The 15,680-nt window shown below is 35.2% G+C and overlaps 1 protein-coding gene across 1 annotated transcript in view; it reads right to left on the bottom strand.

Moving 5' to 3' along the window:
* The window catches only part of ERBB4 (erb-b2 receptor tyrosine kinase 4), a 1,285,626-nt gene that overhangs the window by 249,761 nt on the left and 1,020,185 nt on the right, over window positions 1-15,680 (bottom strand).

Genomic DNA, 15,680 nt, shown 5'->3' on the forward strand with positions numbered 1-15,680 from the left:
ATGGTAAAAACTGCACTTTTTTTTTTTTTTTTGCTTTGTTTTTTAATAGTAAACCATGCACAGACAACTAATCATTGGAGATGAGCAGCCACAACATGCCATTTGATGAAACATGTAAAATTTGATAACAAAATGAAGAATATATGCCAAATTTTTGATACAGGATCACTTTAAATTGTTTTAATTTTACTTTTATCTATAAAGAAGAAAAATGCATTTAAATAGTATGATTGTGATATATGCTATTATTTTCAACATTTTCTCTAAAGCAGGCTTTCTCAACAGTGGCACTATTGACATGCAGGGCTGGATACTTGTCCATTCTGGGGACCGTCTTACACATTTTAGGATGTTTAGCAGCAATCTCATCCTCCATCCACTAGATGCCAGCAACATTCACCCTCTCTCCCCAGTCATGACGTTGTCTCCAGACATTGCCAAATGTGTGTCAAAATCACTGCCAATTGAGAACCACTGTTTTAAACCAAGAACGAGTGGTTTGAGGACATATGAACCCCATGCCTCTGGCATACAAAGATACCAACAGAGAGATGCATTGACAAAGTGCTATTTCAAACTCTGTCAAGGGCAATTCTGTTGGGAAAAGGGGCAAGAGAAAGATGAAGAATTGGGTCAGACAGGTTTACAGAGTTATGATGACTGGAGTAAGCATTATTATCAAAAGCATGACTAAGCATCATATACCCATGAAAGAAGTCTATATATTAAGTATTTTTTTTTATTGTTTCAACTTTCCATTAATGTCTTTTTTTTTTTAATTTTATTTTTAAACTTTACATAATTGTATTAGTTTTGCCAAATATCAAAATGAATCCGCCACAGGTATACATGTGTTCCCCATCCTGAACCCTCCTCCCTCCTCCCTCCCCATACCATCCCTCTGGGTCGTCCCAGTGCACTAGCCCCAAGCATCCAGTATCGTGCATCGAACCTGGACTGGCAACTCGTTTCTTACATGATATACATGTTTCAATGCCATTCTCCCAAATATTAAGCATTGAATAAAAATACATAAATAGCATTAAAATAGGAAGATATTGACCAGAGATTTTTATTCTTAAAATGTTTCTCTAATATATTGCTTACTAAGACATGCTTTTGAAACTGATCACTTTTTGTTTTCTAATATTAAATTTTTTGCTTACTTGAAAAGTAATGTTTATGGTCTTAACTTCTTGTCCTAGAATAGATTAGTATCTATGAGCTTCCTGTGGTCAGTCTTGAAATACATTAATTTCATATGCCATATGAAACAGTTTAGAGCAAAACACATATTGACTATGAAGTCATGATAGATATCAAAACTAAAAAAGACTTCCCTGAATGCTCATGTTCTCTGTGGTAAAGTGTTTTATGTTTTATATTACTATTTGTAGAAGAACCTACTTTATACAGCTACACTCTTAGAAAAACAAAAACATTACTTGTTCCTGTAAGATAAAGTTTTGCTCAAAGATCAGAAATAATGAAAGTGGATGATCCAAAGTAAAATATTTAAATTTTAAAGAGCTGTTGGAAAAAAAAAATTCTGTCTAACTTCTTCTATAAATGAAGTCATGTCTTTTAAACATTATAACTGTTATATTATTGTCATATAAAACTGCAAAGAAACCTTAAAAAGTGGTTCATCCTAAAGGTTGTTGCCTGGCAGTTGAAAGTCCTTCAGCACATTGAAATGTTGCTATAATTCAACCAGATTTTCCTAAATGGAATTTTCTAAAGATATAAAAATCTGTGCTGAGAAAATTACACTACAGTATGGAAACAAACTCATCATTATAATGCCTTTTGGTATGTGTAAGATCACATTTTTGGTATTCCAGTTAAATATGCATTTCAGAAAACATTTTAAGTCTTCAACTCAAGGCATATTTTTCAGCTCAAGTGCCTAATACATCTCTGAAAAGTCACTACTATAAAAAGAGTTACATTTTTGTTTCCTTAGCCCAATGTTTTATTGTAAAGGATTTATGCATGATTGAGAATAGTTCCCAGCATTTTCTTAGCTGTAGGTTTGAACTAAACTCTAATCTTCCTCTACTTATCCATTTTGCAAAAGAATAAATGGTATGTATTTATGAAAGCATTTGTCACTATAAATTAAAAGAAAATTCTCTATTTTTTGTTTGTCTTTCATTTTAAGAGTGATCATTTCCAATAGAACAAGATTCCTGACTCTATTTTTTTTCATCTAATTCAAATGAATATCAGTTATCATATCATTTCTATTTAGTCCTGGCAATGAAAATAAAACATTTAAAAATTCAACAGACAGTAATTTCTATGACTTTCTAGTTAGCTTTTACTTTTGTTATCTTCCTTCAGCAGTTCCTTGGTTGATTTGCATTCCTCGAGTTGTTTTCCTCTTTTACTACTTTGCAGGAATGGGAGTGTTACAAACAATCCAAAGAAGCAAAGAACTAGAGTTTCTGCACCTAAAATTCATACATAAATTCTTGTTGGATGTTTAAAGAGGCCTACTTCTTCTTAGTTCAGCATAAGTTACTCTTGGAAAAGAAAAAAAAAATTAACTACAAGGAAGCAATTAAGTTGAAAAGCAACAATGTTCTATAAGAAAACTTGCTTGTATTTTTAATAAGTGAATATCATGATAAAAGGTACTGATTTTGATTAAGAAGATTAAATATTCATAAAAAAATTGACGTGAAATGTAACCCTGGCCTGGACTCTAGTTTTGACAAGTTAGGTATACAGAAATTTTTTCGATAACTTGAGAAATTAGAATATGGATTTGATAGTAGATGAAATAGACTATACTGGCGTGTAAAGATGTAGACCAGAGATCAAAAAGACTGAGTTAAAACACAGTAGGCACTAAATCAGAAAAAAAATTCTTACACACATATACATGTTGCTGCTGCTAAGTTGCTTCAGTCTCGTCCGACTCTATGCGACCCCATAGATGGCCACCCACCAGGCTCCCCTGTCCCTGGGATTCTCCAGGCAAGAACATATATGTGTGCAAAAAAAAAAAAAGATCTGGAAAAATGTACAATAAGACATTAAATGGTTTTTGTTTCTGAATTATATGACTCTAACACTCTTACTTTTGTTGTTTTTACTATTGAACAGTTTTCTAATATTCTCCATTATGTCTTCCCTTAGAAATATAGGTTAATGAAACTTAAGAAAAATACAGGAAAAATAAATCTTTGTCTAAAAGCTTAGTTTTACAATAACAGCCTTATTTTCTTTCTTTTTTCCTTTTTGAATGTTTACTTTGCATTTTTTCAATTAAGATTTCATTTCGCTATTCCCTGTCCACTTTTATGATCTAAGTACTTCTGAAGGTATGTTCTATTCATTATAGCTTAATGTGTCTGAGACATTTAATTGCCACTATGTTTCTTACAATTAACATTATGTTTTATAAGATCCATCTAATTTGAAAAGTTATACCACTTCACATTTCGTACTCCCCCGCAATTTTGATGATTCGCTGAAACTCCAGTACTTTGGCCACCTCATGGGAAGAGTTGACTCATTGGAAAAGACTCTGATGCTGGGAGGTATTGGGGGCAAGAGGAGAAGGGGACGACAGAGGATGAGATGGCTGGATGGCATCACCAACTCGATGGATGTGAGTCTCAGTGAACTCCAGGAGTTGGTGATGGACAGGGAGGCCTGGCGTGCTGCGATTCATGGGGTCGCAAAGAGTCCGACGCGACTGAGCGACTGATCTGATCTGATCTGAGACATTTGTAGGTGTAGGATCAATGCCCTTTTTTTTTTTTTTACCCCCTGAAAGTTAATGCTTCACTCTTTATAAGAATCCTTTGGATAAAAGGGATATAGTTACTTAAGTTGCAGTTTTAAATTGTTGTGTATCTCTCTTAGGTCTAGTGCTGACTACTGCCAACTCAGCTATATTCCCTGAAGGAGAGTGTGTTCCTCTTACATATGGGTCAGAGTAACCTCTTAGAGGCTAAGATGTGACATTAATGAAATCATAAGGGTCAAAACCAAGAGACCTAGAATACTCTGTAATCCCTCATCTGTAATAGGAGTATTGCTTGTTCTCTGTCTTTTGCCTGTCCATTAAAAACCTTTGGGATACCCTGAAGTATACAAGATAGGGCATGTCAAGTGACAAGTGCAAGCTTTTTCTAAAGGAATGCTATCAGATGATATTTTATCTTATTCTGTGATTTTAAAATAGTATAATGGAACTAGTATCTCCCATCTACTCATAGAAACTAATATAATAAGGATTCTGAGTCACAAATGAACATGACTAATTTATTTAAAAGCATATAACTTGGATTTCACAGTTTCTTTTAGAAGTTCAGAGACAACACTATAAATTACTCTATAATCTTGAATGCAATTATCTATTTAAAAATTGTATATTGAAGAGTAGTGTCTCCCCAGACTATGCTATTCATATAATAAGATGTATTCTTATTAGTCATTAGTATATTTGAACTATGTTATTCCTCACTGGAGAATATAAAATGTGAGTGAATCACGGAACTTGATTTTATAAACATCCAAATACTTTCTTTCACTGATCTGTTTCCTTTCAGATAACAAATCAGAAACAAAATAAAGTCAATATAATTTACGATTAAAATTCAAATGGCTTTAAAACTATTTGATTACACCCATTTTGTTTCACTTAATGTCAAGGGCAGACTATTCTACAAAATATGTGCAGTGGTATTTTCTTTAAAATTGTAAACTTAGTAAGACTGGTACTTTAATATACTCACTCTGCTGTGCTGTGCTAAGTCACTTCAGTGGTGTCCCTATGGACTGTGGCCTGCTAGGCTCCTCTGTCCATGGGATTCTCCAGGCATGAATACTGAAGTGGTTGTCATTTCTTACTCCAGAGGATCTTCCCAACCCAGGGATCAAACCTGTGTCTCTTAAGTCTCCTGCCTTGGCAGGCAGCTCCTTTCCCACTAGTGAAAAGAATTCTAAATCTATAAGATTTTTTTTGTGTTAATTTCACCAAATAAAAGTATTTTAAATTTATAATATAGGCATATTTTTCTTTATTTCTTAAGTATAGAATAATTTTCAATTACAGATAAAGGAATCAATCAGATATTCTATTAATATAACACACTGATGATGTAGTTTACAACTCACGGTATTGACTTTATATCAAAGAACTCCACTTTTAGAAGCTCTAAATTAAACAATTTGAAGTCAGATCCTCAGAATTGTTTGGATCAGACTTAGGGCCATAGGGCTTCCCTGGTGTCCCAGTGGCTAAGATCCCACACCCCCAGTACAGCGGGCCTGGGTAATCCCAGGTCAGGGAACTGGATTCCACATGCTGCAGTGAAGAGTTTGCATGCCAAACTAAAGATCCCCAAATACCACAGCTCAGCCCCAGTACAGCCAAATAAATAAACATTTTTTTTTTTTTTTAAAGCTTAGGGCTGCTTTATTTTCTGTCCATGATGGGTACTAAAGGTGTTAAACTGATTTTTTTTTTTAATTTACACAGAATTATAAACAAGCAAGTCCAACAGGCTAATTAGATCATTTTAACCATTTTTGAAAAACAAAGTTTAAATGAAAGTGTAAAATAATGTCTCTAGCATTATTACTTTATGTTTACCTTTCAAATCTTCACAATTTTTCCTTATAGTATTACATCATGCTGGAAAAATGTTTCCACCTCAGACTAATTTGAGTTTTATTAGGTTGGTGAAAAGTAATTGTGGTTTCGGGCTGTGAATTTTAAATTATAACTAGGCTCAAACACATCTTTATTAATCAAAATAGGAACTATTACAATCAACACATTTTTGACAACAAAAAATAAGTTTGTTTATTCCTGTAGTGTAAAAAATCTGTGCTTCAGGATTCGACAAACTCTTGGAAAGCATTTTCTGACTCCTGCCAGTTGTCTAAGCGTTTTCCCGCAAAACACTGTGGCAATGCTTGAAGAAGTAGTTGTCGGTTGGCGAGAGGTCAGATGAATATGGGGAATGAGGCAAAATTTTGGAGCCCAATTCTTTCAACTTTTGAAATGTTGGTTGTGTGACATGCAGTCGGGTGGTGTTGTGGAGAATAATTGTGCCCTTTCTGTCGACCAACGCCAGCTTCAAGTGTTGCAGTTTTCAGTGTATCCCATTGACTTACTGATTTACTGACTGTACCCCTCAGATATGATGATTTTGCTGGGATTCAGAAAGCTGCAGTGGATCAGATGGGGACCACCAAACAGTGACCATGACTTTTTTTGTGTGTGTGCAAGTTTGGCTTTGGGAAGTCTTTGGAGCTTCTTCTTGGTCTAACCACTGAGCTGGTCACCACCGGCTGTCAAACAAAATCCACTTTTCATCACATGTCACAGTCTGATCAAGAAATGGTCTGTTGCTGTTGCATAGCATAAAAGAACATGACACTTCAAAATGATTTTTTTTTGATTTGCGGTCGGCTCATGAGGCACTCACTTATTGCGCTTTTTCACCTTTCCAATTTGCTTCAAATGCTGAACTATCATAGAATGGTCGACATTCTTTAGCAACATCTCCTAGTTGTAAGAGGATCAGCTTCCATGATCGTCTCAATTGGTCATTGTCAAATTTCAATGGTCAGCCACTGCACTTCTCATCTTCAAAGCACTCATCTCCTTCAGAAAATTTGTTGAACCACCATTGCACTGTACGTTCACTAGCAGTTCCTGGGCCAAATGAGTTGTTGATGTTGCAAGTTGTCCCTGCTGTTTTACAACCCATTTTGAACTCAAATAAGACACTCATTCTATCTTGCCTTTTGTCTAACATCATTTCCCTAGTCTAAAATAAATATAAACAGCTAGTAATCAGTAATTAACAAAAAACATAAAGTCAGAAATGCTCATTAAGATGGTATATAATAAAACAACATATTAAATATTTAAGAATGTATTCCAATATCAAACAGCAAAGTTCAACAATGCAAAACCACAATTACTTTCTCACCAACCTAATAATTATATGTCTGCCTCCACTAGTTGGAATAGCAGTACCACCGTCAAATAACTCAGTTTAAATAGACATAAGCACATTCTTCACCAAAGGTAATGAGAAATAAACACAGCAGGAGCTACCTGGTCTTTCTTAGATGCCTGAGATCTGACATATTTGCCTCTGAAAGTGAAAGCGAAGTTGTTCAGTCATATCCGGTTCTTTGCGACCCCATAGACCCTTACCAGGCTCCTCTATCCATGGGATTCTCCAGGCTATAGTACTGGAGTGGATTGCCATTTCCTTCTCCAGGGGATCTTCCCAACCCAGGGCTCAAACCTGGGTCTCCTGCATTGTAGACAGACACCTTACTGTCTGAGCCACCAGGGATCCTGTTTAATACTATCATGAAATCAAATACTCTTGAAACAGTGCTCAGTTGTGTCGGACTCTTTGTGACCCCATGGACTGTAGCCTTCCAGTTCTTCTGTCCATGGGATTTTTTAGGCAAGAATATTGGAGTGGGGTGCCATTTTCTACTCCAGGGGATCTTCCCAACCGAGAGATCAAACCCACGACTCATGAGTCTCCTGCATTGGCAGGTGGATTCTTTACCACTAGTACCAGCAAACACCTTAGCACTGGCAAAATATACGCCTTACTTAGGCCAAGACAGTCTCAGTTTGTACCACTGTTAAGTACCAATAGAACCTCCTTCACTCTCAAAAGTACACTTTTGTGAACAGTAAATTAAATGTTTGTCCTTTGATAAATACTTAGCACAGTTTAGAGAATCTAGGACACTTCCATATAACTCTTTACATAAAAAAGTGAAGTCGCTCAGTCGTGTCCAACTCTTTGCAACCCCATGGACTGTAGTCTGTAGACTGTAACCAGGCTCCTCCATCCATGGGATTTTCCAGGCAAGAATACTGGAGTGGGTTGCCATTTCCTTCTCCAAGAGATCTTCCCAACCCAGGGATTGAACCTGGGTCTCCAGTATTGTAGGCAGATGCTTTACTGTCTGAGCCACCAGGGAAGTTCCCTAATTCTTTACATATATATGTATAAATAAATGAACACATACACATTCATACAAGAGCATCTAAGTATTACCAAGTTTCACTTCCTGGGAAGGTAAGTTAGTTACTGCCTGTAATAAACCATAAGACTCCCATGGACAGAGGAGTCTGGCGGGCTACAGTCCATGGTGTTGCAAAGAGTCAGACACACTAAGTGACCAAACAACAACAACAACAAACCTACATATAACAAAAATGGATGTTTCATACATTAGAGTCAGAAGTGATGACTCTGTGTAAGCTTATATTTTGTCTTAAAAATATGATTATATGACATTGGTTAACATCCTGTATCTTATCTTTCCTCCAAAAATGTTATAGTAACCATCAGACAAAAAGCATGAATCTATCATGGACCACAGGTTAAATGTATCCACAGTAATAGACTATATTTCCTAATTTGCTCTTTAAATGTAGTTGATCAAAAACATCTTGACTCTTTACTGAAAGAAAATTCTTAGAATCAGTTGCCAACTGAGATAAATAATACCACTTCACAAATAGGACCATTTCAATATTATATTAATTATGTATGTAAGCAGTTTAAACACAGGAAAGTGAAAGTCACTCAGTTATGTCCGATTCTTTGTGACCCCATGGACTGTATAGTCCATGGAATTCTCTAGGCCAGAATACTGGAGTGAGTAGCCTTTTCCTCCTCCAAGGGATCTTCCCAACCCAGGGATGGAATCCAGGTCTCCCACATTGCAGGCAGATTCTTTACCAGCTGAGCCACAAGGGAAATACAAACACAGGAAAAGTTCTGTCCAAATAAGAGGAACACAAGATTTGACTGCCATTAGGTGCTCATTGGTTTTATGACACGTGTAATGTCATTAACAATTATTTCCTTTTTCAAAAGGAAATAATCTAATAGAAATGAAAACATCAAAGATTCTATCTTGATATAGAACTGTCCCCTTTTATAGAGATATACCAGGGATTTGTTTGGTCTTAAATACTGCACTTATGTTCAAATAATTTAAATAGATTGACTATAAGACTTTTCGTTCTAATAATAGTTGTATAATTTTAATTAAAATTTTCTTTTTACATACATTGCATACTTTCACAATAACTATGCAATATAGATAGATCTTATAACCCCCATATTAAAAATAAGAAATAGACTCAAAAAAGGTAAGATACTTAGATAAGGTCAAACATAAATAGTAATGCTAACATTTTACATCTTGTAATCTCAAGTTCATCAATTTTTCAGCTATATTAAGTTGTTTTTCTAAAGATGTTTCATTAAAATTACTTTAGAGAAGAGAAATAGAATTAATCAGATTTTTCTTCAATACTTATATTTGATAATAGAGAATATAAAATGCACATAAATTTATTTAGGAGTTCTAATAAACTCTGATTTTATATTTAGTTTTTATTTAATTTTACATTTGATTTTATTTTATCTTAATGGTATAATTCTCATCACACCGGCACTTTCTTTGCATTGCTATGTCCATTATGATTCATGTCTATTAAGTCATTTATGTGCTTATTGACAATTATAAGTGCTTTAGTTCTTCATTTAGCTTCATTTTATTTTCTCAGTGAGAGAACAGTTAACAAGATTTTGAGGGGATTAAAAAACTTCAATTTCCTAAAGGAAAAGCAAAGACAAGCAGAATCTATCACTCTGGTGATAGTTCTTACTGCACTGTTCATCTGTTCAGTCTTCCCCAAAGTGGTTCAGATTTGAAACCAGAGATCTTGAAACACTAGAAAATATTGAAATTCCCCAGAAGACAGTTTAAGGGTTACTGCCTAGGGCAAGGAGAGCCATATTAATGTTGTTTTTTTTTTTTTCTTTTTCCCCTCCTGTAAACTGTACTTATCTGACCCGTAATTCTACTTGCTCTATAAATATAAAACATCTTTTGTTTTTTGAGCAAAGGAAAGTGATGTGGATAAAATTCTGAGGCATTCATCAGTTGATAGTTATAGCTTTTATTTGATGAGACCTAGAGTATTACAGTATACTATCTAGGGTATTACAGTATCCTTTGATTAAGATTTGAGATTTCTCTATTATATCTTAAATGTGACCAGAAATGTAAGTGCTAAAGCAGATGAAGCAAAATATTCTGTCCCTCTTCCTAAGAAAATGAATGTTTCTTGACTTTTCATGTGTTTAAATAAATGTTTTTCCCAATAAGTTTTCAATATGCTATTACATATTATTCAAAACACAGCATTACAAGGTATTTCAGAAAAGATTTTACCATTAAACAAATATGTAAATATCACTTGGATTATGTCTAGGATTAGAACTGAAAAAAAATTCTGATAGTTTTACAGTGATTCCTTCCTCCAATTTACAAGTAATATTTATATCTATCTATGAGTTTTTGTTGCAATTTTAGGAAAGCATACAAACCTGAACATTTGATTTTTGAGGCAATTATTCTCATGATTAAACACACAATCCTAAGAGTACAAATAACCCACCTATGAATTTTACACCTTTGAATTGTTTTCAGCTTTGCTGAAATATAATTGAAAAATATCTATGAATTGTTACAAATAAAATACTGAAAGAGAATTAGATAAGAAAGAACTTTTAGCAGATTTGTGTAAGAGCTCAGGTAGATTTTCTGTCTTTAGAGTTGTGTGTATGTATTGTGTGGTTTATACTTATTATACAATACAATGTTCATATTAGTAGAACACTTTAAACATCATCTGTATAGGTAGAATATATACATATGTTTAATGAAATGAACATAATTTTTTAAATATTTAATTGCAAAATACAAAATCCACTAAACACTGCTCTATCCCATTACCTATTCATCACATAGACACGGTAATCTGAAGCAATATGCCAAAGTATTAAAAAATTGAAGATAAAAATCTTAAAATTTCGGTTGTCACCTACCAAAATGATTCAATATGATAAGGAATTAGTCCCACAGTAGAGAAGAAAATATTACATAAATGCTTCTCTGTGAAGTAAAGTGTTGTTCAGTCTCCAAGTCTTGTCTGAATCTTTGTGACTCCATGGATTGCAGCACACCAGGCCTCCTACGTACTTCCTAAAGTACTTCCTCCTAAAGTACTTCCTACTTTACCTCCACAGAACTAAAGTAGGAGAGAAGTAAATCATTATAGGCACGATCCTTTATTCTCACATATTAACATTTTTCTTAACCTCAAAATCTCCATTCATTCTCATCACTGTAATTTCATACACCTATGCTACTAATGGGCATAAGTAGCTCAGTTACCTGTAGCTACCTGTAGCTCAGCTGATAAAGAATCCGCCTGCAATTCAGGAGATCCCTGTTGGATTCCAGGGTCATGAAATTCCCCTGGAGAAGGGATAGGCTACCCACTCCAGTATTCTTGCCTGGAAAATTCCCATGGACACAGGAGCCTGGAGGGCTATAGTCCAAGGGGTTGCAAAAAGTTGGACACGACTGAGCAACTAAGCACAGCACAGCACATGCTGCTAACAGAGATCACAGACTACAGAAAATTGCATTTATCTTTATCAAAACATCACACATTTGTGTTAAGTTTATTGGGGACAGTTATATAATACAGATTTAAACAGCCCCATTTTAAGATAATTTACAAGCTAATTTAACTAAAACTTTGATTTTTTTTTTTTCATTTTACATACAATTGTGTATATAAAAGAATCCCATGGATAGAGGAGCCTGGTGGGCTGCAGTTCATGGGGTTGCAAAGAGTCAGACACGACTGAGCGACTTCACTTTCACTTTTCTTTCATTTATATAAAACATCTTTGATTTTTAGTATGTTTATAAAGCACCCCAATACTTGCCTTAGACTAAAAACAATTTTATTTATGAAATACTTACACAAAGGGAGTAAGAAAATGTCGTTGAAAAAAAAATCACTCTTTTCATTTAGATGATGTATTTTCTACTTATTTTGCCCTTCTGGCAAACTTTTGTCCCACTGAGGGGACTTGCACATGTTAATGAGAAGCTAGATGAAATGACAAGGGAGGAGACTTAAAGAGCAGCTACAGCTATGGGGGAAATGCCAGGATTTTGGACATCCATGTGGGATCACTAAACACTTTTTCCAGGATTGAAAAACAAAGCTACATTTGGCATGTGTTTTATATGTGTTGTGCATAGTAACTCAGTCATGTCTGACTCTTTGTGACTCTTTGGTTTGTAGCCTGCCAGGCTACTCTGTCCATGGAATTTTTCAGGCAAGAATACTGGAGCAGGTTGTCATTTCCTCCTCCAGGGGAACCTGCATCTCCAGTGTCTCCTGCATGGAGGTGGATTCTTTGCCTGCTGATGTGTTTTATATGTGTTATGTCAAATAATTATTCTAACATATTGATTATTTATGTATGATGAATCTGAGGGAGGTTATAAAACTTGCAGCAGGTCTTAAGCATTCTACGTGGTTAGTCATTTTGAATTTTGTCTTGTTTTACTCTAAAACCTTGTCTGTTTTCATTAAAATATGATTACAAGAGTATATTAGAAAGATTATTCTTCTAATACACTAGATAGATAAGCCAGGAAAAGAAGACTAAACTATTCCAATAGTTCTTATTGGTGGCAGCGAGGGACAGAGTAGGGAAGTATAGAGGATGAAGTAGAAAAGTATTTACTACAGAAGAAATATACATCAAGTGCATAAACCTGATGGTGAAGAGAGACAGAGGAGGAGCCAAAGATGACAAGAATCCGGTGCTTGGGTGAGTGGAAGGTTGATGATTCCCATTATGGGTGTGAGAAACAAAGAGAAAAAACATTTGGATGGAGAAGTGTTGATTCCTTTGTTTCTATGGATTTGAGGTGCCGAACAATATAAATGTATACTGTTATCATTTCAATATGCCTTCAGATTTCTGTGTCTACCTATTCCTCCTCTAATATCAACACTTATACCTGTGCTGATTTTATTAATAGCTTCACATTTTTTAATTAAAGAGAACCACAGATAACATAATGCAATTTTATTTAAGCATTTCCAATACTTTGTTTTTTCTCTAGGAATGCTAAAAATGAAAAAGGAAGAAAAAGGTTCAAGGGCTTTTGGCATCACCAACTCAATATACATGAGTTTGGGTAAACTCCAGGAGTTGGTGATGGACAGGGAAGCCTGGCATCCTGCAGTCCATGGGGTCGCAAGGAGTTGGACACGACTGAGTGACTGAACTGAACTGAACTAAAGGGCTTTTGTTTTCATTTCTGTTTTCTTTTCTCCTCCTTTTCCTTTTGTTTCCCTGATAAACTTATTTTGGAGCTTTGTTTCTCCAAAGTTTGGTAAAGTTTGCTGTATCAATCTATTTTTGTTGTGATCATTTGAAAGCATTCATTTTTAATGTAACACACATCTAAAATAGCTAATACATTTAAAAATGTTATTTGTACTATTATACCGGAGCTGTTCTTCCCACTGGGTAAGACAAGCTGAAACTAAGCACCTTTGGAAGTCTATACAGATCTTTGTTAATTCTGAGTCCTAATGATACTCCTTTTTAGAGAATTGAACGTTTGGTATTAAAGAAAGTTCTGTAATTGAAAAAGGTGAAAAGTGAAAGTGAGAGTGAAAGTGAAGTCGCTCAGTCGTGTCTGACTCTTTGCCACACCGTGGACTGTAGCCTACCAGGCTTCTCCGTCCATGGGATTCTCCAGGCAAGAATACCGGAGTCGGTTACCATTTCCTTCTCCAGGGGATCTTCCCAACCCAGGGATCAAACCTGGGTCTCCTGCATTGGAGGCAGACGCTTTAAACTCAGCCACCAGGGAAGCCCTTCTGGAATATGCCACTTCATATTTTTTATTTTATGAGTTTGTAATTTTCACTGGAACAACCTTATGTTTTTAGATATAAAGTACTAAGTGCTAATAAATGGCCTCAATTTTATCGCCATCTCTGTGACCCAATTCATTCCATTTGGCTATCATAAGAATATCTCCCCTTAGCACTATGTATCTCTTTTATACACTCTCAAACTAAACTTATTTAGGTGTTTATAATTATTTTCTTGTGCTCTCTTAATTACTGAACTAATTCCCATTACATTTTAGGTTTTCCACTAAATCAGTACTTGTCAAAGTCACCAACATTTTCCTTATTGTCAAATTAAATAAAATTATACTTAGGCATAATATCCCTTTGAGGGCAAATACTCTTTTATTTCTAATCTATAACATTTAGTTCTAATATATCCCATGCTATCTACTGAATTCTAGTTTAATTTAGCTCATCTAGGAGTACTAGAATAGAGATGCCATGTTAAAGTTTACACGAGCAATGTGTAAATTTCAACTTTAGGGATGTGTACATATTCAGAGCTTATGTACTGAGGTAAAATAACAAATTTTCTATTTTTAAAAGTACAGATATATGTCCTTTAAGTACTGGAATTATGTTACAGGTGTCCTTATATTTTTGGGAGGTTAGTTTGTCTCATGAAAACAAGAATTAAATGAACATTACATGAATAAATAACTGAATTAAAAAACTATAAATATTTAGATTTTTTTCATCTTAAATCAATCCTTAAAATCACATAAATATTTCAACAATTTTAGAACTTTCTAAATATTTTAAAACTTAACAGAAGTGTAATTCTAAAATACTTCTAGTGAAAAGATAATGGGAAAAGTTATTTATTTCATTTTTCTTGAACTGAAGCTATACATGTTTAATATTTGCTTATTACTGAATATAAGGTAATAAGCATAATATTTTCTCCTAAAAGCTGTGAAAAGAATCCTTGGATCAGTTGTTATTTTTGTTTTCTTGTAGGAGTTTGGTTTATCTCTCACCCTCACCACATGCCTACATACCTGCGAGCTAAGTCGCTTCCTTCATGTCTGACTTTTTGCAACTCCATGGACTGTAGCCCATCAGGACTGTAGCCCAGAAGGCTCCTCTGTCCAAGGGACTCTCCAGGTAAGAATATTGGAGGGGGTTGTCATTTCCTTCTCCAGAGTATCTTCTTGCTTCCTGACCCAGGGATCAAACCCACATCTCTTAAGTCTCCTGCATTGACAGCTGGGTTCTTTATTACTAGTGCCACCTGGAAGCCCCCTCACTCCCACCATACTGTGTCAAATTGATTAACCCAACTGTCATTCCTAATCCCCTGTTTCCTAATAGCTTCTAATTCAGGGATTTTTTTAAAATTTCAACAATTTCCCCAGTCTGTCTATATCTTGATGTGAATAAAAAAATAAAAAATTTCTGGCCAATGAGAGAAAAGCAAATGTTGGGAATTTATGTAAAAGAAATGTAAAAGAATTCTGGGAAAAAATAAAAGTACAACTGATGAAATCTGTCCCTCCTTCTCTGTCCTCAGATGTAATGCTAGAGCTGCAGCAGCCATCTTGCTCCCAAAACAGAAAGATAAGAAAATGACATGGATTCTGACCATGATGTTACTGCTCCATGGAACCAAAGGCAATAGCTCAGTTCAGTTCAGTTCAGTTGCTCAGTCGTGTCCAACTCTTTGCAACCTCATGAATCGCAGCACACCAGGCCTCCCTGTCCATCACCAACTCCTGGAGTTCACTCAAACTCACGTCCATCGAGTCAGTGATGCCATCCAGCCATCTCATCCTCTGTCGTCCCCTTCTTCTCCTGCCCCCAATCCCTCCCAGCATCAGAGTCTTTTCCAATGAGTCAACTCTTC

The sequence above is a fragment of the Bison bison genome, unplaced genomic scaffold (assembly GCF_000754665.1).
Source record: "Bison bison bison isolate TAMUID 2011002044 unplaced genomic scaffold, Bison_UMD1.0 scf7180017864471, whole genome shotgun sequence".
Taxonomy (NCBI): domain Eukaryota; kingdom Metazoa; phylum Chordata; class Mammalia; order Artiodactyla; family Bovidae; genus Bison; species Bison bison.